We start from the raw sequence: 25,549 nt of genomic DNA on the forward strand, positions 1-25,549 counted from the left end.
GCACCACCAGCGTGTTGCTCACTGCTTTCTGTATGCAGTAAGTATTTTCTCTGTGATGTTCTGCTTTTGCTGAATTGGTCTTTTTGTTTGTTTCTTTTTTTTTTTTTTTCTTCCTTTTTAAATTAGGAAGCCTGCTGGGAAAGCTCTGCAGCAGCTCTGGTTGCAGCTGGCTGGGCACCTGGCTTGCTGGGCTTGGAGCTGGCTGAGGCTGGTACCTCCCGGATGGGGCTGCAAGCATTGGCTCTTTAAGTTTTTCAGAAAGGTGGCTTCTCCAGGGCTCTGCTCCTTGCCAAGCTGTACTTTAGCCAGTAAATGAAAGGTTAAAAATGTTATTTTGTTGGTTTGGGTGTTCTGTGTGGTCCCAGGCCTATAGATGCAGGGTGGCGAAAGCAATCCCATTCCTTCCTAACACGTTCGTGGGGCTGTTATTAGCAAAGATTGCTCCTCTCCTCTTGCTGGGGGATTTGCTGGTGAGCTGGGTGGTGCTGTAAGTGAAGGTGAATGCTGCAGCCTGGGTTGTTTAACAGCTGAAGCACGCAGGATCTGCTGTCTGACCTCAGCACGGCTTCAGCACTGCTTACAGATGTCAGGTTTGTCGCGTCTCTTCTCCCAGGCACCTCGCTGCTGTCACAGCTCAGCATCTGCCATATGTTGCAGTCCAGTGCTTGGAGGTATGTTTTCCTCAGGGCATGATGAAATAAGACTGCTTAATTCTGAGCCTAGCACTGTGTTCTCCCAGTAAGAGGCGGAGTGGACCAGGGCAGCAGGAAGGGGGAAGGTGGACTTGCATATCTGTCTTTTCTCCTATCACAGAATGTTTCACAAACAATTTTCTTGAAAAGAAATATATATTTGATGTAAGGAGAACTACTTCAGTCTTACGTTAGCAAAATATTTACTACATAGCTTGGAGCATACAGAAAGTCCAGCAAAGTTGCTTTCTGTGCCCATAACCTTGAAGTCAGGGCTCTAATGCAGTGCTTTGCAGAGGGAGCTCTGGCTTGGGCTTGCTCAACTTGTTTTGCCATTAGGAGAAGTGAAGTGGTGAAGCAATGTGCCCAGAAAGCCTCTCAGTGGCTGCATCAAGGTTATTCCCATCCCTGTGGGTTCAGCTGGGTCTGTTTCTCCTCTGCTCAGGCACCTGCTGTAGGAGAGAAGACTGTCCTGTAGTTAAAGGACACGAGGCTGTACCAGGTCTTGTGAAACTGGATTTGTGCTCGGCTCCAGGAAGTATTTGCAGCACCATCTGAGATGGCAATTTGGACCCCACTGTAGTTTGAGGTTCGCAACAAACTCAGAGCTCAGGTCTGGGGCTTCAAAGCAAGTTTCATGGGAAAATGTTTCCAAGTATTTTTGTTTCCTGTTTAAAAAATAATAATAAAAAAATAATAATAATAAAAAAACACCTTCCATAGGAAGAAGGTACTACTAATTTTAGTAGATGAATGGTGTTACATGGTGGGTGGCCAAGGTGATTTTACTTTTTTGAATTGCACATCCCTTGTTTTCTAAATTGTAGTACTGAGTGCCAGTAATAGCACTATACATAGTTCTTCAGTAAATGCTGATACATGAATGTTTGCAAGAGCAACTGCATCCAGTTGCTACTCTTTAATGTTCATTTAAAAGAAAAAAAAATCCCTCAAACAAGTAACTTGTAAGCACATCTAAGCAAAGTGGAATTGTCTCAAAGTAAAGTTCACCAGCCTTCTGAGTACACCTGGGTCGTGCATGCCTTCATCTTCATAATTACGTATGCTTTTGATATGGAAGGTGAAACTTAGCAGTTTGCTTGAATTCAGCTTGGAGACTTGGGATTTGTTTGAACCGCTCACCCCACGCTGCTCTCTGGAGCTGCAAATCTTGCAAATCTGGGACAAGCGCAGAGCGAGTGGTTAGCAGGCAAAATGTGTGTGTGCTCTTGTGGTCAGCAGCTTGCCTGCATCTAAGCTCTGCAGATGCTTCAAAAGCAAAATAGTTTTTAAAAACAACTCCCTAGAGAATAAGGATATAAGAAACAGTGGAGCCATTCTTGCAGTCAGTGTGAATCCTGGTGTCATCGCAGTGTTTGGGAAGATGGACGGGTTTCTGTGCAGTCTGCTCAGGAGACATCCTGCTTGCTTTTCCTTGGCAAAGACAGCACACTACTATTTTGCTGTGGGAGGCACAGCTCTCTCCAGGAGACTGAAAGGCGAGGATTTAATTTTTTCAGGAGCTTATTGTAAGTGACTGTGACTTGCAGGTGTGTCTTCAGTATGGTGATGGATGAGCTCACTCTGGGTGCGCGTTGTCCCATCTCCCGGCCGTCCCCTTGCCAGGCTGCTTCCCAGCCAGAGCAAAACCTGGGCACGCTTCTCTCGTAACACATTTTGAAAGGAACTCATTAGGGAGAAGGTCAGAAGAAGCAGTGGCTAAGAAGAAGGTGGCTAAGATGGTTTCTAATGCATCAAGGCATAATGTTGACAACATGAGTAGTGAAGAAAGTGAGCAAGCGTATAGCAAAAAAAGAAGCGAGGTATTAATACTCATGCCAGAGTTCATTGCTCAAATGACTTAATCTGTCAGTGAAAAAAGGTCTGGAAATGTTGTCCACCTCAAAGGAAGCATACACTTTGATGGGTTTTGGAGGGTATTTTTCCTTCGGAAAGCAGCATGTGGTAACTGAGCTACTGACACGCCAGTAATTCAAAGGAGAGTTTTGCATCCCTGCTGTGAGGCTGAATGACAACATAATACAATTATTATGGGGGGGAAAAGGAAGTCTCAGTCCCAGGTCTTCTGCACTTTATACTCTGTAACAACAACAAGCAATGTCAGGAGAAAAAAAAAAAAAGACTCATATCTCATGTATCAGGCAACCTTGAATTTCTACAGCAGTTCTCAAATTGGAATGCAAGTGAGGGATTTGAAGACTTTAGGTGAGAAAGAGAAATGACTTGCTGGGTTTTGCCAGCCAAACTTTTGGAAATGTATGTTTGTTCCAGAAGGAGTTATATTTAACTTGTTTGTTTTCAGTCTTACTAAAAATGTCTGGCTGTAAATCGCTGGAGGAGTAGGCTTTGAGTTTTTTACTCTCACTGCTCCCACCACCTCTCAGCCACCTTCTTCCAGGTAAAAATAGGAGCAGGAAAGGAAAAAGTGTGGGGAGGAAAACCCACAAACAGTGCTTTTGAAAAATCCACGAACCCACTGAAGAGATTATTTCCTATTCTCAACATTTCAACCTACTTTGCTCAATAATAATAATAAAAAAAAAAAAAAAAAAAAAAGAGGTGTGAATGCTTGACGCAAAGTTCAGAGTCACAAGTAGCTCGAGGAGGAGCTGCACCTAGAGGCACTGGGCCCTGCTGTCCCCAGAGCAGCACGGGAGGGATTCAAGCGGCTTGCTTCCAAGCTGTGAAGGTGAACCTGAGTCCATTGCTTGTGATGTTAGTGACAACCATCAACGGTAGCTGTTAGTTAGCGAACATGCTGTTGGAGGAGGCGTAAAATGTATTCACCCAGTCTCCCCGGGCACTTGGAATAGTTCAGTAACCCTGGCGTGAATTGATAATCCATCATTTGGGTTTCAAAAGGCAACATGCGAAGAAAAAGGAAGGACATGATGTATTCCCTTAATCAGATCTTTGCTAAGGTTCAAGTGCATCAGGTTATATGTCGCCTTATATATGTGAGAACAAAAAAATGAACAATAATGGTGTGAGTGCAGCTCTGCTTTCCTGTGTTGCTTCTCCCTCTGCCAGACAGAAATAGCATTAGGAAGTGGCAATGAATTTCAGTGAAAAAATATGCTTTTTGTTTTTCTTTAACAATTAACACAATTTGCATGAATTTTAATTTCAAAATTTAACATCTTAAGTAACAGTATGTCAGCTTTTGCTATTATTGCCGCATTAATTGAAAAAGTAAGTTACCTTTTTTTTTTTTTTTTTTTTTTTTTTCCCCCTACATATTTCAAAAAGTTAAAAGGCAACCAACCCAACAACTTTGGAAAAGCATCCACATGCACAGAATGGCAGCCAGCCCCATATCTATATGATTGCTACTGACATATGGGTTCGGTGCTTCAGGCTTTCCCAGAGAATGTGTTGTCTTGTGGTATTTCATGTCTAACCAGAGAAAGTAATGGAAACTGTGTGAGGAAAAGCTGTTCAGATAAGTGTTTGCCAACCATCTAGTTTTATGGTTCCTTGGAGCAATCTGCTATGTATTCCTCTTTGTGAATTGTATTTCTCCCTATAAAGAGAGTTTGGTTAAGGCACATAACTCTATGTTGCACCGTCAGCCTATTTATCTGTGCCCAGAGCAAGATGTCAGTTGTCTTTGAACATGAAAGGCTCTAATTTCTTATCAGCTTTATGGAGATGATCTTTTTCTTACATCGTTTCATCAGAACTGAGTAATGGCTGCGTGCTGACAAAAGTCATAACCCAAATGACGACAGTGTGTAGGACTCCAAACCACAACTATTCCTAGCAAATGATCCCAAACTACTAATGTCTGGAGCCCTGAAGACCCATGTTGGGTTAGACAAATCTCCTAACCTACCATAATGACACCAGCCAGCAGCAAATCGCCTCCCAGAAGCGAGCAGCCATGTAATCAGCTGAGCATGGGAACCACAGGTTCAGACGTCTCTGGTTACCAGAGACACAGACTTGGGCTCTGGCCAACCTTTTGGCTCAGGTTGGAAGCGGGACAGTGGCCGTAGTGCTCTGGGAATGCTGGTGGGAGGACCATGAGGATGAAATCCAGCAGTCACCGCCTGGCCCACGTGCTCTGAGGTGGTGCTGAGTGAATCCCGGGCATGTGCTGCTCCGCCTGCTGTCCCCGCTGCCTTACTGACAGGGAGGCACCTGGAGCTGGGGCCTCTTCTTGTCCTGCTTCAAAACTGTAATTTCAGGGCAACTGAATCACCGAAACTTTCGGGTGGATTTGTGCACGTTTGCTTTGCTTGGGAAAATAACAAAACCTAGCAGAGCATTTAATTTCAGCACTTCCAAAATGAAAAATTCCACTTTGGCTCAAGTGAAATGTACTTTTAAATACAATTATCTCTGTTTTAATTTAGCTCCTCTCCCTCCAAAACAAAATGTTGAGTTTGAACTCCAACTTAAGATAGATAAATAAATTACAGTAGCTTTTTATACATCACTTAGAGGTGAACTGCTGTGCATCCCAGACTGTGGCTTTGGAGAGGAATTACTACTTGGGACTATTTACAGTTGCAGAGCTCCCTGGTTTAAAGACCCTGTGAGGAGTGCTGATACCATCAGCCAGCTGGGGGCCTGGGGCAATGTAATGCTGATTCAGCATTTCTTTGGATTCCAGGTGTTGCCAGCCCGGGAGGACATCATGGTGCAGAGCGTATAAAACTCCGATGTAAAGGTGCTGTATGGACGAAATGAACGCAGCACCTGCTGTTTCATTCCACACGAGTAAGCAGTAAACTTCTCACCGTCGCAAAATAATAATTACCTGCTTTTGGCCGTTGTGCACACTGGTACTATGAAGAGATAGAAACACACCAAGAAATATTTGGCAGCTTCAAATATGACTGGCATTGTTTTTCCAAAATTCCTGGCATGTTTGCATGGTATTCACCAGGTAACACCAGCTAGGGCTACTTGTGTGATGTACACAGTGGAGCTGTCGTGTATGGATATTTACATTTTAATTACGATGATTCAAGATGTTATCCTTCTGACTTAGGGGTGGATTGTTATTTTTATAAAATGGTTTTCCCTGATGGCAGGGAAGAAGAATGGGAGTAGTGTTCCCTGGCTTGAGGAACTCGAGAGCAGACTTGTGCTACGCCACTGGTTTTTATGCAGCCGTGAGCAGCTGGTTTGGCCAAGTGGCCAAGGGAGAGCATCGTGTGATATCTGGGGAAAGCATTGAACTGTGGGGCTGAGGGCTGAGCCCTTAGCACCACCTGAATGCCCAATTTTCCCATCTCAGCTCTGCTCTCCGTGAGCAATCTTCAAAGCAGTGAGGGTCACATCTGCCTGTTTGTGCCCCTGGAGCACATCCACAGCATCCAAAGTGGGGACATGTGCAGGTGGGGTGCTGAGCCAACTGGTGCGTGCTCCCACAGGGGCTCTTCTTGAAGGGTCAGCCTCTGGAGCTCTTCCAAGGTCTGTTGTCCCCAGGGTCAGTATCTGGGCTTGGGGCATGCCTCAGAACTGCCATATGGTGACTGTGCATGGCTGTAAAGTTACACACACTCGAGTCCTGAACTTCAGCTCCCTGGCTGAAGAGCTTGGCTTGTGCACTGGTGTGGCTGAGCTGTGGCTGTATTTTCCTTTTATTTTTGACCACTAATTCAGACTCGAAGGCTGAATGCCATTATGTGAACTTGCAAAGTATTCTCAGTCTAATTCCTTTCAAGGGTCTTGACAAAATCCAGCACTTTCGGATATAAACCACCATGCTTGCACAGCGCTGAGGTGGCTAAAGCAAGTAAAGCTGATTTTTAACATAACTCTTTTGTATTTATTTATTTTTTTAAGATTCTTATTTTATCCTGGCAATGCAATATCCATAATTAACAGCAGCACCTGTTATTTTTAAATGCATAACCAGAAGCTGTTAATTAGGCAACTGTAGGAGAACAATAACTCAAAGTTTAGGAGGGAGGCAAAAGGATCAGTATTCCTGTCCTGTTGCATTTGAGCACCTCTCAGTAAACAGGTACAGAAAAAGAAAGAAGACTCCCTGAATAGGGTTCATTTTCCTGTGGCTGTGTTTGGATCTACTAAACAGACGGATTTATTTGCACCCACATGCATGCTACAATAACAACTGTCCTCCTTTTATAGCGTGCTAATCATGCAAAAAATGTTAATTGGGCTAAGTATTATAATGCCTGAGGGAAAAGAGGAACAAGGTGGCCTGCTGCTGGGTACTGTGCAGACCCTGCCTGGCTGTGCAAGGCAGACAGCAGGTGTGGGAAAGGAATATAACACAGCTCCTGCTGTTAGGATGGAGGGGAAAACTGCTGCTGCCGGATGGTACAGTGTGAAAAGAACATTTTGGGGCAGGGCAAAAAGATCGAAATAGAATAATTGTTTGTACGCTTTTACACAGAAAGCCTTTTGGAGTGGACTGGCACCAGTCGGAAATTCACATCGAAGCCTTGGAGCTGTTTTAACAGGATGCAAAACCTGATGGAAAAAGAGAGCTCTCTCTGACTGAGCGTTGTTTTTCAACCCTACATGCATGAGTAAAATACACCTCTGTTCAAATAGCAGAAATGTTTTTTTCTACCTCTACTTTAGTATAATCCTCAGTTGCACTATGGAAATCTCTCATGAGATTGCTGATTTGGAATGAAAATAAAATAACTGGCTTCCAACTGCACGACTGCTGTGTTAGAGAAAGCTTTTACCTGTAACATGGTAATGGATAATACACTCTCCTCAAAGAAAGTAAGGGAATCAAGTGCTTTTCTCACTGTTGTAGTTGGTTTTGCAACGGATGTTTAGAGACTCTCTAATGAGGCATAACTGTTGTGATCGGATATGGGGAAAAATGCTGGGGGAAAATTGCTACACTGGCAGCAAGGAGGGCTTTGGAAGCCAGGTTAATAGTACTTGATTGCATGAGGGGTGTATTGAAATCTAACTTCTGCCTACAAAATGCTCTGCAGATTTAAGAGAAAAGCATGGGATATTATCAGGGAAAGACTATTGAGAAGATTGTCCCTCAGCAATTTGTTATCAAAAGTATCTGGGCTGACGAGCTGGTGTTCTGGCCCATGAGACAAAGGCTGTCTCAGGATGGTCAGCCCTGCTGAGGGATGCACACAGTGTTTGTGTTCAAGCAGGTGGTAAGTCAGGGTGGAGGTACTTGATTTACTGGGGAGAATCTGGATCTGTGGTCATGGGAAGTGACTAAAGAGTTCACTTATTTTGCCTAAGAAAAGATTTCCATCAGAAAAAAATGATCTAGGGTAAGGAGGAGGAGGACAAGAAGTTGCACTGCTGGCTGATCCTCTGGTCTTCACCAGTTATGTTCCTACCAGACTGCTCTGAAGGAGATATATATATTTACAGATATATCTCCCCAGATGTACAGCACATCAGCTATAGCACATAGGCACCTTCATCAGACACCGGAACCAACCCAGTGTTTTGACCTCGTTTAAACCTCTTGACACCCACCTAACGAGATGGCAGTAATGAGAACAGAGCTGGCATTGATGCAGGTGCACTGCCCGAGTAACACACCGATTAACAGCTCCCTCTCCCCTGACACATCCACATAGTGCTTCATTCACGCAGGCAAGTCAGGTGCTAGATGAGGGATTAGGAAAACGTACTGGGGCTAGTAGTATCTTCAGGCTCAGCAGTAATTTCTGTTTTGTTTTTCAGTTTTGTTTCCATTTGTTTTCCTTCTAAGAGGAAAAAATACATTTTCTCTCAGGGAAGGTGTGAAGTACATTCCTAATGTGGCCAGTGGCTGACTCATCGGATGGCGTGGCCACACCTGGCCCTGCGAGTTTGGATGTTGTTGTTTGCAGCGTGGGAACAAATGTTCCCTCTTCAGGCATCTTTATTATTGTTCCTTTCTTACATAACCCTTGGAAAGAAGCTGTGGCAAACAATCCTCCCCCTGCCTCGTTTGCTACATGTGGAGCACGGGAAGGCAGTGTTTTCTTAGGACTTGATATCCCACACTGCCTGATGTTCCTGGAAGGAGGGCTTGCCTCCCTGCATGACTGCTTTTGTTCTGGGGTGGCCTTGGTGGTGGAAACAATGCTTTCTGTGCTGCGGGTGCACGTAGGCTCCCTGCCACCGACTGAGCTTCTCCTCAGATGTCTCTACTTCATCTTTTGTCTTTTAAATTGCATGTATGGGTGATATATAGAAATCTGCACTGCTGGTTCTGTAAAACTCATTACAGTGTTGCTGGGAGGTTTCTGCCAGGTTTGGTGCTCCACCAGTCCACGCTCTGCTCTAAGCTGGAGCTGGTGCCAGACAACTTCTGGGCAGCCAGAGCACAAGGAGAAAATCCCAGAATTGTAAAGGTCAGCCCATAGTCACGCAGCCAATGCTGGCAAGATATTGGCCATCTCAAAGCTATTGCACTTTTATCCATTTTTTTTTCTCTGATTCTCAGAGATTATAACAGAAATAGAAACCGAGCCAGTCTGTAACAGCAAGCAGTGTCCCGTCACAAAAGCATCAGCTGCACAGGAATTTCTGTGGACAACAGCAAGAAGGATGCACAATTTTGGAGGTGACAGGAGGCCTTTTGGCTGACCTTGACCATTAAAAGATGTCCTGTCTTGCTTTGCATTGCAGCGTAGGCCCAGAAAGCAGCCACCTTCCCTGTGCCGTCTCGGAAATAAGAGGGCAAAGCAGCCATGCACAGCAGCTTAAGTCCAGGTGCTGTTCAGCTGAAGCCTGCCCGTATGACCTGCCTGCTTGGGAGTGATTTGGGCAGCTGGCCAGGCAGAGCTGCTCCTCTCAACTTTATTCTCTCTAATAAATGTGCTCTGGCAGTGCATCAGCTGCCTTATCTTTCTGTAAGGACGCAATCCCTTGGAGAGGCAGTCTCCAGGCTCAGCGAGGATTATGCTGACTTCTCTGGGTGAGCGCGGCTGGCTGTGATGCTCGACATGCTGGCTTTGCCTTTCTAAGTCTCGCTCGTTTTGAAATAGAAAGTGGGAGCAAGCTAAGGGGAGCAAATTAACCAAGGGAAGTAGCCTTCTATCTGTCTTAATTAAGCATTAATACAACCTGTCACTGACTCTCCCCTGCAGTCACCAGTCAGTCAGTGGTATATGGTATTTCAATAGCTTCCCCTCGGGGTCACTGCAGGCTTGTCCCAGCCGTGCTGAAGGCGGTGGGAGCCCGTTTGTTGGTGTCACTGGGGCTCTGCTTGGTGCTGTCTTGTATGTAAAATGCCTTATGATATTCAGAAGCAGAGATGTTACCCAGCAGCACATCCCCCTGGGGTTTAAGATCAGTCAAAAGGCTCTCGTGCATCTCGCTAGCTGCATAGCGAAGGGCGTCTGTGCCAAGAAATCAATTAGCTGCACCTCTCTGTGTGCATAGACCTTGTATCCGTTCATCCTGCCTGTGGTTGAGAGTGATGTTCTCCTCCCCTGGGGAGACAGAGCTAGGCGGAGGTTAAATGGAGTGTGAAGGCATGCCCCTAAAAGTCAGAGCAAAGCTGAAGTCAGTTCTGGCACCAGGCAGTTAAGCGCGGGCTGAAGCTTGGGGTGGAGGGAGCGAAAGGTTCATGGCCTGGAGACCTTCACGCCTTGGCAATTTGGGTGGCCAGGCTGCAGCTCCGGATCCAAAGGTGGAAACGTGTGGCCATTTCCTCTGTAGGTTTCTGTGTGTTAAGGACCTCGGCCTCTTTTGAACCAGCTCATGGAAGCAGAGCCGTGCATGCAGAAAGGGCCGCGGTTGTGCTTTGCTGTCCGCACAGTAGCAAATATAGGTTGGATGCTTGTCGGTATGTGACTCAGCTAGTATATAGCCAAAGGAATAAATATGGAAAATAAAGCCCAAGTTTTTGGTGGTGTGTGAGAACGGAGAATATTGTACAGCTTGAGCTTTATGTAAATGGATTTTTGCACATCCTCGGACAAGTTAAATAAAGATGCTGTGTGAGCTGGGAAAAAAAAAAAAAAAAGACTTGAGTAGATCTGGGCATGTGCGTTTGCTACATATAGAGCATTTGCAAAACAGGGACTGCAATGGCATTCCTGGGTTTGGCTTTAATGGGAGCTTGAAGAAGTTCAGTCTCTGCAGCTGTCCATTTTGTCTGTACCGAGAAATGCAGGGAGGAGCAGCCCGGTCTTCAGGTGAGAGCGGACAGGGGATGAAGCTTGTGTTTGAGCAGAAGTTTTCAAGCACAGACCCACTTCATAGCCACAGGGGTGTGCATACACATTGCCCCTGCAGCTGGCTGCCTGTCACAGCTTTCCACAGCCCCTGCTTGTAGCATACCTGGGTGCTTCTGCCAGGGGTTGGCATCGTCCATGTGAGAAGAGACCTCCTTTTGTTTGCACTAAAGTGAGATTTCCTCCAGCCACCCAGTGTAATTTGGTTCAGAACTGAAGGTAAAACCTCTCTCATTACTGGGAGTTGTTTGTTTAATTCTCCGTATTACATAATGTTCCATTAAAAGGTATCTCCTTAAATGCTTACTGAAGCAAGCCAGGAGCGCATAAAGCTGCTAATGTAATTAGCAATAAAAATAATTCCAAAAAACCATTACTTCATTAATATGGAGACGAGTGCAAATTTCATGGAGTAAATTTGCTTGCGGGCACAAAGCTGGTGTGGCAACATTAATGGTAATGGACTCTTATGGCCAGAGACAGGGACTTTGGTTCTCCAGCCGGGGCCACAGTATAAATTCATTCAGCTTCTGGGAGGTTTGGGGGTTGTTGTTTATTGCTGTTTTTTTTTATTATTATTATTTGTTGTTTTTAGGGTGACATTCACAGGGTCTAAGAGGATTTTTTGTTTGTTTTAACCAAATCTATAACAGAGAAATAACAGTAGTTTTCCCTTGCTGTCCCCCATCCTTCCCACCACATAGTTGCCTGCTTTGTACCAGCAATGTCCCTGGCAGATAATTCTCTCCCCAAGAGGCAATTCCTTCTCCTCAGCACTGCACGCAGCGCTTTTCAGCTGTGGCAGCATCCCGTAACCAAGCAACAAGCAGCATCCCCGAACAAGAAATCAAGGTGTACAGGAGAAAATCCTGGCTGTGTGTGTTATAGTGCAATCCAGTGAAGATTGCTGCATCACACTTACTTCTCCTTCATGGTAAAAAAGAAAAAAAAAAAAAAAAAAAACAAGAAAAAAAAAAACCTGCCATGTCTTAGAACAACCCCATCCTCTGAGATGTAAAGGGGATGGCTGCCCCTTTTTGCATCAACCATCGGTGGAGTTGGTCCTGGCTTGGTCCAGACACTCCCAGAGGAGTTATCCAGGCTGAGAGCATCGCTCAGACTCGCATCTCCTGCAGGTGGCAGAGGACATCATTAGGACACGAGTGGAAATGCCTTTTGCCCTGAGGTTCAGCCCCACCTTGGAAAAGCCAAAGAAGGCAAAACAAGGCTGTGAGAGGCTCCCAGATACTGAAATCTTCTATGTTAGAAAGAATTACTGCTATGCTTATAGTCATGGGTCTTGGTGGAAAGTGGTTGTTTTATTTTCTCTGGTTTTGTGTTTTGGCTCTTCTACTTGAAGTAATTTCTTCTGACTGCAATGTGGCTGTGTCTAAAAAGCCCCCTTCCACTTGTTTCTCTTTCCTGCTCCCTTCTTGTTTGCCATCTCCCACATGACTGAATGGACTGAAGCACAATTTCTTTTTAAGAGGCTTGTGATTTTTAGCTGGTGTCTGAGTTATGGCCTAACATGCATTTCATTATAAAAGACATCATAACCTTTCCATATACTCTACATTCTGTTTTAAACACAGTTATTAATGAGAAAACAAAGTTTGTTGTGTTAACGGAGGAGCAGCACCTAATGGGCAGAATCACTTGTGGAACCACCTGGACTGATAGCTCAGCAAGGCTGCTGTAACCAGCAAATAATACGTGTATAATGAGCCATTTCTGTACCTCAAATCAGGCTTGTCTGACTTATTCTGGATAAGATATTCAGGATGTTATTAGTGTGAGCTTGGTGCAAGACTGTGTAAGAAGACTATTAGAGTCGCACCGTCTTCTGTGGCATTATATTTAGAAATTATCCAGGAGTATATTACTGACTGCAATCAATAAATGGGATGACCAATAAGCCAGCAACATTTAAAGAGGACACTGCATCAACAAACAGACCCTGCAGTCAGCCAGGGATTACTTGTTCAGTTGTGTACCTGAGTGTGCGAACAAAAAGCTTTGCTAAAAAACATGCTTGACGTGACATCCAGTCAGCACAGTACGTCAAATGGCACTGCTCACCCAGAAAATGAATCAATGCAAAACATCGTTGGAAAAAAACATGTCTAATGAGAATGCACGCAAAGAGGGAAGCACCTGACACCCCCTAGCTCACTGAATGCAGCACGGTTTTGATGCTCCATTCAGCAGCTTTGTTGGGAAGGGGAGAAGCCATCCAGCAGATGTGAAGCAAGGGGACAAGGGGCAGTCCACGTGTGTATCCTACTCCTGTGCAACAGCCCTCTTGAATTGAGAGCAGCAGATTCCCATCGATGATAATCTGTGACTGTCAAAGAACCACTAGGGTAATTGCAGAGGCAGGCTGGCCTTGAGGGATGGAGGGAAACCTCATCTTAAGTTTTTGACCTGAGAGTGAGGAAAACCTTTCCATCCCCTTGGGGACCAGTCAGGCCCCTCCATGCCACCTCCAGCTTCCCAGAGCACATCGTGTCTGCTGGTCAAGACATGGCCTTGTTGCCACATTCCCCCTCCTCAAGATCTGCAGACTAAAAGCTCTTCGTTTGGAAGGTCAGTGGTATTTTCTTCTGGCAATGCTGATGCCTCTCTGTGTGCCCGTTCAGCATCCACTGGTGATCTACACAGCCGTGTTGTCCATTGGATCCTGAAATTAATAATAATAATAATAGAGAAATGGCTGGGATCCCACATCATGTGAGCCGTGTTGTCTTTGAAATAAGCAGAAAGCTTTTTGTTGCCCCAAGTTATGGCTGGAAGGGACTTTTGCTCCTTTTAGGTTCAGACCCTGCCTAGCACCAGCCCGTTCATCAGTGCAGCTGTGCTGGTTTATGCAATGTGGTCAACAGGCTCCTGCATAGGAAACTCTTCAAAAACAGCTAATTTCACCTTTTCTGTCTTAACACAGAGCTTTTCCCCAGCTCTGGGAAGTTGCCCTTCCTGAGATTCCCTGGTTCTGGCTAGAGAGACGAGCTCATCCCTCACTTGGCAAGGCACTAAGTAGTTATTTACATCAATGCTGTGGAAATCCCAAATCCTCTGTGTCGTCAGAAGGCTGTCTGGGGCTGGGCTTCTACGTTTGTGCAACAGAGAAGGAATATTTACTTATTTACATCTTCACTGTTACCTATAGCTTGAGCGAAGCTGCTTTTCCTGTTCATGCACGTACTGAGCCCTTTGATTCCTGTAACACTGATTTCATCGCTGCGCCCCTTGGAAGCTTTTCCTGAGTCGTCCCCTGCAGCTTAGCAACCTGAAGCCACCTGTAGCATGTGAGGCTGTCTCAGGTGTGCAATCCTTTCCCCTCCTTCCTCACTCTTTTTTAATTCATAATTTATTATTTCTTAAGATTTAGTGCTGACAGCTCCTTTGGGCTGCTCTGAAAATGGCTTTGCCTTCAGCTTCTTCTTGGACTTGATATATGTGAGGGGGTTCAGGTGGAAGAACGATGCTATGAATAGTTTTGTGTGGGGGATGAGGTGGTCACCTCTGGAAGGAGGAATTGCCCTTGGGTGACCCTGGTCTCTCGCAGGATCCACAGAAGGATGCTGGACTGGTCGTCTAATTCCCATAAAGCTAAATTAAGGAGAAGGGACCCCACTGCAGGCAGCAGGGAGCTGCAGGCACTCCGTGGTCATGGCTTGGCCTAAGCAAGTATTTAACTGTGAGCATGCAACACGTGGTTTCATGCCCTCGCTGGCAGCACCAGGAACAAAATGGGGAGAGGTTTAGGCCAGCAGGCTCCAACCTGCAGGGCTGAACTTACAGAATTAGGTATTACAGAACTAGGGGGGAAGGAAGAGATGGAGGGGGGGCTGGTGATGCTGATCCTGCCAGGATTTTTTTGCTGCTTCTCCTTTCGCCGTGGTTATAGTGAGGAGTTTGCCTGCAGTGGGGATGGGAAGCCTGGTGCTGTTTTACGGTGTGGAGACATTTCCTCATGGAAACTCTTTGATCTTCGTGGGTTAAGAGCAACGGGAGATGCTCTGAAGTGATCCTCCCGCTCAGCTCTCACGGAAACCAGGCACCAACACCAGAACCGCGCCGAGGCTGTCCTGCAAGCGTTAGTGGTATCGCCTCACGGCTGGGGCTGGAGCCTCCTTCCGAGACCATGCCACACCAGCAATTCTAGGTGAGTTTATCGTGCCAGAAGTCACAGCTGTTTCTTGAGAGACCCCTTTTCTCTCCTTTTTGCTTCCACTTTGCTTCTCTGCATCACATCCTGTGCAGTTCCCCTGCAAATTATCCACCTGGGCAGTATCCACCTGCAAGGATTTAGCAGTGCAGACACCTTCCAGCATTAAAAATGCTTTGTCTACTGGGACAGGGCTATGTGCCTTGGGGACAGCAGTGCCAAGCAGCTAGACATGTTGTTTTACAAAAAGCAGTGCTAATATATGAAGCAGTTTAGGTTTTTAGCACTCAGCTGTAATCTCCACTTGATGTTATTTGTCCTTTGGAGCTGGATAGAAATCGACTCTCTCCCTGGTCTGCAGCCATTCTTTTGTGTTGGCAGCAGCTCTAATTATGCACCAATTAACCTTAATTAAACCAATTCCTGTGTAACTGCACATGCAGACAATGCACTGAACAAACGGCCTGACAAATATTGTCACTTCAAAGGCATAAAAACACATCAAATCCTTAATTGGAAAGTCAGACTCTAAATTGCTGCAGATTTGTAGCTCTTTGTCCTTAAAACGATAAAGCAGGAATAGTGGCCAAACACCCCGAATATTCCCTAAACCTTGTTTGGAGTTAATTATCTCGGGCTGCCGAGGCCAAAATAGATTATCCCTATAGAAAAAAAGGGTAATGGAGCATCCTTAATTGTAGCAGCAGGCAGGCTGCTCCAGAGGGCATCAGGACCACGACCCCAGGTAGAGAGCCACCAAACTCCCCTTCAGAGCCTGGGTGACCCAGGGCTCCCTGCTGGTGGTCCCTACTGGCCCTTGCCTGGCTGCTTGTCCCGAACCAGCTCCTGGAGGCCAGGACTGTCTTGTGTGCCGTGCTATGGAGCAATGGGATGCATTTTGCACCCTGTAAGCAATAGTGCAGCCAACAGATGGTGCTCGTACATGTGGTTACTCCGCGTTTCTTCCTAAAATACCGTGCAGGCGTTGTTAATTTTGTGATGCAATATATCTTTGAGGCAGCTGCTACAAACAGCACAGGATTTACCTTAATTTCCCTGTGCAGAACCAGTCCCCGGGACTGCAGGGATCATGTGCTAACGTGTAGCCAGGGTCATGGCCAAAGGGGTTAAATGTCGGATGTTGGCTGCCCTTTCCCAAAGCTTGGTGCAAGGGAAATAAGATAGACCGAGAAGTCGAGGCTTTGCATCACTTATTTATCCTCCAGTGGAGAAAAAAAAAAAAAAAAAGAGAGAGAGAAAAAAAACAGATTGCAAGACCCCAGGACTGGTTTGCAGCAGAGCAGCAAGGAAAAAAAAAAATGGCATCTAGCGCTGAATTCAGAATTTTGTCTTCCCTGCTGTTCATAAAATGTGTTTAGCTGAAAAAAAATAAAAAAAAAAAAAAGGCCCTTCAAATCCTTTAATATGTATTGACTTTGTGGTAGTTTGGTTTTATGCTACTAAATGCTTTTCTTTCTGTAATTAATCAAACAGGCTCCAGGCATAGCGCCTTGTGGTAAAATATTCTGCCTTGTGAATGCTGCAATTAAAAGCAAAGCTAATTAAGCATGTAAATCATGCCCACATGAATTATTTACTAACACATTCACTTGGACACACTTGCAGGCTGCGGTGGGACACAGGCCCCCGATGGGGAGCCCAAGGCGATGGACGGATGGAAGGACGGATGGATGGAAGGATGGATGGATGCTACAGCACCAGGTCGGGGCTGGCGATGCAGATAAACAAGCCACCAGGCAGCTCCATTTACGAAGGGATGAGACCTCATCCACAACTTGCTGAAATAGATGGTTATCATTCTCCGGGCTGTAACAGAATTTGGGATTGGGTCCCATAAAGTTTTTTTTGTTTGTTTGTTTTTTGTCGGCCAGGCTCAGCACTGCATCTGCCCTGCAGAAGTTGGTGGGACTCAAGAGTGGTCACTGAAGTTTTGTGAAAATGTTCAGTGGAGATTTTCGTGGCAGGTGTGGAAACAAGCTGCCTTGCAGCTAACCCAGTGCAGCCTAGAGAAAACAACTTGGAGGTGTCATCTCTGGGAGCAGAGAGAGCAGAAAATGGGTTGTGTGAAGGACAGAGAAAAAAGAAAGAAAAACCTCTTGCAAATGAGGCGCCAACAGAAAATGTGCTTTGGCAGCTGGAAAGGTGTAATGAAAGCCTAGGCAAAATATAGATGTGGGTAAAAATTGCTCCCAGTCTTGGGGACAGTGCTATTCCCAGGTCTGCATGCAGAGTCAAGATTTTCGTGCCATGGGCATTGCTTTGGTCATGCAGGCTATTCCCCAGTCTGGGCTGGGTGTGAAGCGTGCCCACAGTCTGCAGCACGGGCTGCTCTGCTGGAGGCTCCCCACATTCATGGGCACCCTGCAGACATGGCAAGGTCTGGAAAAGCACCCAAGGCCAGCCAAATTTCTCTTAATTAAACAGAAAAAAAAATAAAAAATAGGCACTGGTACTGCACTCAGTGAGGCCACAGGGCTGGGTGCAGGTGCTGAGCATGCAGTCAACTTCCAGCAGGTCTGGGCAAATTCACTTACATTAAAAGCAAATAGCCCCAGCAGCTAGGTCACAAATTGTTGCCTGCTCAAGCTCAGAAGGCATAAGGAAGAGACTCTCCAGCAGCTTATTTCAACCAGATATCCTGACAGGTGAGGATACAGTTCCACAGTGGTGAGATCCATGTGTCTGCGTGGGATTCAAATGGAGGCAATGTAATTGCAAATCCAGTCATCAGGCAAGTCCCCCAGGTCTCTCCCCTCCCACAGCACAGGCTCAGCACCCTCAGTAATGCTACTGTGGTCATTAAAGGAGTGGCAAACACGCCAGCCCGACTGCATCACCCTTGCTCTGCTCCTCTTGGTGCTCCCAAAGAAACTCCTGCTTCCTTCCACAGAAGCAAATGGCTGAGCAGAGAAGAGCTTAGGGAAGGTGCTGCTGCTGGCTATGGGATTTTTGGCAGTGTGTCCCATTCCAGGGATCTGCAGTCCTCAACTACAATCCAGAGGACAAGCCTGAGGAGCAAATGGCTCCCCCAAAGTTACACGCTGTTCACAGGAGGAGTGATGGTCCCCTAGCTGTGCTGAGACCTGACAGTTTTGGCTTCATTCCTCTGTTCTGGAGCAGACTTCTTGGGTCACCTTGAGCAAGACACTTCATCTCCCTGTGTTTCCATTCCCCAAACGAGAGATAGAAATAGCAGCACTGCCTTCCTTCCAGCAGAGCAAGTGCATTAAAGATTGCAAGGTGATGGGAGCTCTGGAAATGCCTTGATGGAGGAGATTCATTTGAATACATTTGTTGTGCATTACTCACTCAGCCCTGAGTTTTAATCTTCTTCTCCTCTCCATCATTGTAATCTAAATTTCCTTGAGCTCAGTCCCAGTTTAATCCCTGCCTCGTTTGAGTGATTTCTCCAATTTCTCCCATAGCAAATGGCGAGGCTTACATTAGCCTTCATCTCTCCTCTGAGTCTATCACAGGAGAGCTGCTAACACTCCCTTTGCAGGGAGTGCCAGCGGTTTATTTGGGAGCTTGTGCAACTTCGCCAAATAATTTGCACTCTGTTTTTCCAGTCCGGTGACTCACGTTTCGCAGTCTTTTCCAGACCTGCTGAACCGTCTCGCGTTAGGGGGTGGAGGTCTACTTTCCAGTGAAGCAGAGGCAGCCTGCCTTCCCTCCCGCAGGATGTTTCAGTGGGCACAGGCAGGCAGCGAGCAGCAAACCAGGAGCCCCCGCATTGCATGTGATGGCTGCTCTGCCTGTCACACTGCTGAGCATTCCGCAGGGTGCTGCCTCTTGGGATTGGGGGGTTTGTTGCTTGCTCTCAGTCTTGGGGCTGAGACAGACGTTCTGCTTCACAGCTGTCTTTGCAAAAAGTGATTTTTACATACCCTTCATGTCCTCCTTGCATTTGTAGAGGTTGTTCTCCTCCATGGGAAGTGCTGTGTTTGGGGATTTTTTTGGTTTGTTAACTTGTAGCTTCCTTGACTGATTTTCCAGCGGGATTATTTGTTGCTCTATTAGCACACAAGTCCTGTCTCGCATAGGCAGGGATGTGCAGGAGGCATATAATTCCCAATTTATTAGCTTGGTTCACATGATGTTATCAAGAATTGATTGTAATGCTTAGTGGCATTAGTGGCACCTTCCTATCAACAACAGTATTTACTGTCAGGAACACTATTCGTGCAGCACTTGTGTTACACCACAAATAATTGTATTACTTACATCCAATTTGTATCATTACACCCAACACAACTGTGCCTGCTGCGTAGTATCGTGCTTCATTAACACCTGAGGCAGAACCGCTTCGCATAAATACCCTGCTTGGCACTTTTAGTTAGAAATGATAGTCTACTAATTATGAAAATGTAGATCAAAAATGACATATCCCAACTAGGAAAAATATAAAAATATCCCCTGTATTAGTAGATAAAGAGCATCAATTAAAATTCATTGCTGTGAAAATGACGGTTCTACAAATTTAGGGAGATGCTTTTGAGTTTGTTAAACCCTGGAAATGACAGACCTTGTTTTCTTGCATTTCTCTGCAAACTCCCTGTACTTCTGTGTGTCCTCATCATGACAAAATGCTTAAGTGAGCTTTAGAAAGGAGTGAAAAATCAGTCATTCATTACTCAGCCCTACGTGACAGCTACCTGTCCTACCAAGGGCAGCATGGGCATGGCCTTGGGGAGCCAAGACCTGCTCAGTTGTCACCATAACCCAGACACCACATCCTTTGGGCAGGCTGTGAACGAGGCTGCAGAGAGGGGACAGCCTGTGGAAATGTAACTTGGCCAATAGCCCCTCCAAGAGGGTCTGGGGCTCCCCAGGTTTCCTGCTTCAGAAATAGGGCATAGTCCTTGTAAATTCATCTGAACTACTGCGACTCTCCAGAGGAACCTGACAAAATCTCCTTGAAACAACAAAAGTGCACCTTGACCCACACAGCCAAATCTTGCTTGAAGAGGTCTCGTTGCTCTGAAGGTCGTTAGTGACATGCAAAATGGGGTTTGATCCCAAGAATATCTGGTAAATAGTGTTTAATCTCCGAGCATCTTAGCCTGCTTAAAGAGCGGTGTATGTTCTGGGAGCTGGGGTACTGGTTGCAAACGTGATGGATGGCCAAGCTGGTAGAGCCGCGGCTGGGCTACCAGCGGATTTAGAGAGATGCTGTGTCTCAAAGGATTGTAGTCTCCCTAAGATGCTGCTCACAGGGGGACCATCTGTGTTTTTCTGCCTTTTCAGGAAAAGGACTTGCAAAAAAATGTTATAATATCACTGCTAATAATTTCTCTGTCCTCACAAAAACAAATCTAGAAGGTGCCAAATTTCAGTGAACTTCTTTTGGAGGCATTCAAGGGCACGTTATGTCATCTGTGCTGTGCTGGGGGAAGAAATACATTTCAAAGAAATTATCTGCAAAATAAGTAGCTGCTAGAAGCCAATGGTCACACCAGCTCCCGGTGGCAAACTCCTCTCTGTGTCAGCGAGCGAATGTGGGTATTGAAATCTAACCTATGCCGAGGGTTGAGGGCCAAGTCCACTTGTAAGGCATCTGTATTTGGAAAGCTTGGGGCAATTCTGAGGGGAGTGAGATGTATTTAATTAAATTGACTTAAATTAACTTCTGAACATCCCCAGGAAACGGGAGTGTTTTCGGATTTCAGTGTAGCAGGAGGTGAACAGGGCAGAATGCAGATGGAAAATAATTGCATATGTAAAATTAAAGCTTACACAAATGATCTTTTTTGTAAGATGTACTAAGTACATTGAGACAAGATGTGATCCATCTCTAACTTGGGTAGGACATAGCTTAAAAATTGCAGAGATTTTAACATATTCCTCAAAGAACGCTCTAAAACTAATGGTAGTTGAAAGCCAGCTGAAGTAGCTATTTTATCTGGCAAGCTTCCATGCAAAATTTCCTGCTGATGCTGGCTTAGACAGATGGAGATTTGGGGGGAAGAACAAAGTGCTACAGGGCTTTATTGGATGAGCCTTGAAAGATTTCTGCAAGCTTCTATCGCAGGGTTTATGAACCTTAGGCTTGTTAACTTCAGTGCAGTTTTGTTCAGTGTTTTAACCCTGCTTTATTTCCTGTGGCCCAGATGATACATTTACACATCTTCAGAAAATTTACTGGGATGCTCTTTAAACAATGTGTGACTCTGCACAAGCAAGGACAAAAACTTGCTGTTTTTACCTCAATATATAAAAGTTTGAGAATATCACTGTATAAAGTACTTTTCTCTTGAAATGTAGTCTTTGGTTAAATCATGCAAATTTAGTGCTTGGCTGTTGCTTCTATAAGATGAAAAGTACGAACAAATCATGAATATTTCATCATTTGTTTCTGCACTGGTCAGAAATGGTAATTTGAGCTCCAGACCGTAGAGATTTTGCAAGAAAAGAGTTGGACAGTCAGAGGATAAAGACAGAAAGAAAAAATGCTTCTGGCAGGATTTTTCCTTGCCAGTGCTGGTATGTAGACAAGTTGCCTATAGGATATGAAACTGGGATGATCTAGTGAGGACATGTTTGTGCTGTGCTATTGAAGCACTTCTTGATCTGCAACGCATTTAATACTGTAGTATTTTCTTCATTTACCTCTTGGCTTATTGTGTTGTTTTGTTTGTTTTTCAGAGAACAACTGGAAGCACTGTGTCACCCCAGACCACAGGCGAAGCAGGGCTCCCCTTCTAGGGTTTAGTGGGCGCAAACATCTCCCTCAGCACCTGAGCAGTCCTGGAAAGGCTGTGAAGGGGAAAATATCAGCAAAGGTGTTATAGCTAAGGGTGCATCAGCCTCATTTCTCTTGGGACTTTCTTTACCTTTTTCTGAAATGTTCATAACCAGCTATGTTCCTCTCCTTTATGTAACTGGCCGTGTGAGAGGCCCCGGGGGTTAGAATTTGAAAATAACATTATTCTTTGTAACCAGGGCAAACTAATAATTTGATGTCAGCCTCAACCCTTCTTGAATATTAAAGCATCTGGTTTTGAGGACACGTTATTTTGGGTGTGGGATATGCCATTGCCTCCATGTTCTGGCCTATTGCTAGCATTTGTCAGATTTTTGTTGTTGTTCTGTACTGAGGAGTTCAGGGTTTTTGTTTCTTTTTTTTTTTTTTTTTTTTTTTTTTTATTGATGGAAATCCTGGCCCATTGTTCACTCAGCTTTGAAGCTTACAGAAATGTTTTAAGTTTCCAACAAGAGAAATGGTTACATTTTTAAAAAATAATGATTTCTCCAAATTTCCAGCTGTCACCCCTGGCAATCAGAGGGGGAGAGATTCCGCCATAAGCAGATGAAGCCTTTTTCAGTGGTTCAGATGCCGGCTCTCCATCTCTTCAGCATCCAGAGCAGGCTGTCTGCAGTGGACTGGAAGTTGTCTCATCAGACGTGCGGTGCAGCCTTGCCACCTGACATGTTATGACAAGCTTTTAACTTTTGATTGCCGATGGATAGAAACGTGTCACTGCTTTGGGAGCAGCGCAGCACAGGCTGCCAAACATAGTCGATGTTGCAGTGGCATCAACCCCTCCAATGCAGACACCCATCCCAGCCTTGGTGCTCCATGAGAGAAGAAGCCAGGATGCTTCAAGTGGCCTACACAGACCAGGCAAATAATTTGCTGCAAATCCCCATATTCATACACATTTCTCAGAGCTAAATGCCAGCAGTCGAGTTATTTGAGCTTTTCAGTGATTGTGTCATTTTGATTGAAACTTGGGTCCCCAGTTTTCTGACCAACATCAGTGCCAGTCAGGGCCTCAGAGTCTTCTATCGAGGCCAAGAAGCTAGTACAAAACTTAGAGCAAATAGGGAAAAAGAAACATTGGTGACAGGTCACCTGCGATTTGAAAGAGCAAGAGTCGTCCTCCCTGGCAAGCTGCCCTTTTCTATCTGCAATCTGTCCTACAAAGTGGATGGAAGATAACTCGCTGGCAGATCCCTCCCCTGTACTGATAAAAGAGGTTTTAATTTACTGGTGTTAGCTTGGCACTGCTGAGCAATATTGGAACGACAACTCCCATCACACTCAATGCACTTCCAAAACATATTAATAAACTTAAAAAAGGCAATGGAGCTGTGGATTCATTGTCCTTTGGATGAAGAAAAAAAAAATGCAGGTAGGTCTTCAACCCGTTTAATGGTCACAAATATTTTGTTCAGATGTTTTACCTTCCAACAAAAAAAAAAAAAAAAAAAAAAAAAAGTATAGCTTTCCTGAAATTAACCTCCTGTGTTTTGAGAGAAACAAAGGAAAATTATCCTCTCTGTAGACAGTGATGGCATAAAGAGGGCAAGAGACCTGTTCTGCAGAGCTGGAAAAAAGATCACTGATTATTAAGTACTTGAATTTTGAGGGCGGATTAGCTAATGACGCAATTTGCAAGGAAAATGCCCATATGCTGCTCAGAAGGTGTTGGGCTAATCTGTTGATAATTTAGTTATAGGACTTTCTACATGCAGTAGGAACCAACACAGTTAAGAAAAACTTTTTGGTCTACCCATATCCTTTGAAGTTAATAAATAAATAAATAAATAAATAAATAAAATACCCAACTTAATAGTTCTTTCCCTGAGCCCCAGCATTCAGGGCAGGGCAGGATGGCCTTTGTTCTCATCAGTATGGTAGCGTTTAATAGAAATGTTAGAAAAATAGACATTTTTTAGTCCTGTTTCCTGAAAAAAAAATAACTGTTTTTTGTTTGTTTTATTTGAGTTTGTCCTGCCTTCCTGCCTGTCAGATCCTCTTTAAAAGCTTCTGCATCTGCTGGGCCGTGTTTCACAAAGCACCAGCATGGCAGCCAGGGAAACAGAAGTTTGTAGTTGGTCCACATGGAAGAAATGTCCCTAAAATATCCTAAGAGGGTCACTCTGTGACCTACAACTAGAAGAACAGAGTTAAAGATGTATTTGCTGCAATTAATGCCATCCCTTTAGTGGCCTACTCCAGTTTATAGCAGCTGGTGATCCAGCTTAAGGCTGCTGGCTCCTGGTGGAGGCCCCTGGTTGCCTGCAGCTAAGTGTAGTTGTCTACTTTTCCAAACAGGCCGATGTCATGAACACACGTGTTAGAAATGAGTCAAAGGGGGGAAAAGAGAAACAGACCTAAAGCCTTTGTGTGACTGATAGCTCCCATTTCAGATTCACAAAAGGATGCTTTTTTTTGGTGGCCCAGACCTATGCCCAGACTTCTACTCTGAGGACAGAGGGCTCTTCCTTTGTCCTTTGTGGGGCAGATGGACTGGATAGAGGCAAGGAGCATTTTATTTTTGTTAACATTTTGTACTTAGTCACCACAGGAGGTGGTACAAAGTGAGGCTGTGGGAGGGTGGTGGTGGCTCTGGTTTTGACTGAAGATGTCTGATGAGTGCTAGGGAAAAAAATAACAATAATAATAAAAAAATGGGGTTTCTATGCCTGTGTGCTAATCCTATTATAGAGCCATGGGTTAAGCCTGGGTATCTGTCAGCATGAAGCTGTTCCCCAGGCCTCGCCAGCACTGACTTGTAGCAGCCGCTTCCTGCTGTCTGATCAGGCCTCTGAGCGCAACGGGGCCGCACTGGCCTTGCCCATGGTGCTGCCTAGGCCGGCTCTGAGCCACAGGCGGTGACGTGATAGCAAACACGGCATCAGCTTGCCGAGGCCCTGTATTGGGGTTTACATGGCAAGGTTTTGGTAGCGGGGTCGGCAGGGGTGGCCTCTGTGGGAAGAGTCCAGAACTTGCCCCATGTTACAGAAGGGCCAGTTTCAGACAGCTCCAAAGGGGCCCGCTGCTGCCCAGAGCTGAGCCAGTAAGTGATGTTTGCTCCTCTGTGAGAGCAAATTCAAGAAAGGTGGAAAAAAAAAACAAAAAACAAAAAAAAAAAAAAACTGCTGTGCAACAGCAGCTGGGAGGGAGAAGTGAGAAGCAGCCCTGCAGACACCAGGGTCAGTGCAGCAGGAGGGCAGGAGGTGCTCCAGGCATGGAGCAGCAGTTCCCCTGCGGCCTGTGGAGAGGCCTCTGGTGGAGCAGGCTGTCCCCCTGCAGCCCATGGGTCCCACATGGAGCAGATCTCCACGCTGCAGCCCATGGAGGAGCCCACGTGGAGCAGGTGGATGTGGCCTGGAGGAGGCTGCGGCCCATGGAGAGCCCCTGCAGGAGCAGGCCCCGGGCCGGAGCTGCAGCCCGTGGAGAGGAGCCCACGCAGGAGCAGGGAGGGAGCTGGGAGGAGCTGCCGCCTGTGAGGGACCAGTGCTGGAGCAGTTTGCTCCTGGGGGATGGACCCTGTGGTACGAAGCCATGTGGGAGCAGTTGTTGAAGAGCAGACCCCACAGGATCAGTTCGGGAAGGATGGCATCCCGTGGGAGGGACCCCTCATGGAGCAGGGGCAGAGAGTGACCATGAAGGAGCGGCGGAGATGAAGCGTCAGGGACTGACTGCAGTCCCCATTCCCAGTACTTCTGAGCCACACGGGGAGAACATAGAAGAAGGTGGGGGGGGGGGG

General features: G+C 45.7%; 2 long non-coding RNA genes across 2 annotated transcripts; both read left to right on the forward strand.

Annotated features, from left to right (window-relative positions):
- LOC118164833 lies at nucleotides 1-5,107 on the forward strand. Its single transcript, XR_004749691.1, has 3 exons — nucleotides 1-37; nucleotides 127-319; nucleotides 4,394-5,107. It is a non-coding gene; the product is annotated as an uncharacterized LOC118164833 (long non-coding RNA).
- A 9,764-nt stretch (nucleotides 5,108-14,871) lies between these two features.
- On the forward strand, nucleotides 14,872-21,816 carry LOC118164832. The gene is made up of 2 exons (XR_004749690.1): nucleotides 14,872-15,026; nucleotides 21,696-21,816. It is a non-coding gene; the product is annotated as an uncharacterized LOC118164832 (long non-coding RNA).
- Nucleotides 21,817-25,549: the final 3,733 nt, after the last annotated feature.

The sequence above is a fragment of the Oxyura jamaicensis genome, chromosome 3 (genome assembly GCF_011077185.1).
Source record: "Oxyura jamaicensis isolate SHBP4307 breed ruddy duck chromosome 3, BPBGC_Ojam_1.0, whole genome shotgun sequence".
Lineage (NCBI taxonomy): Eukaryota > Metazoa > Chordata > Aves > Anseriformes > Anatidae > Oxyura > Oxyura jamaicensis.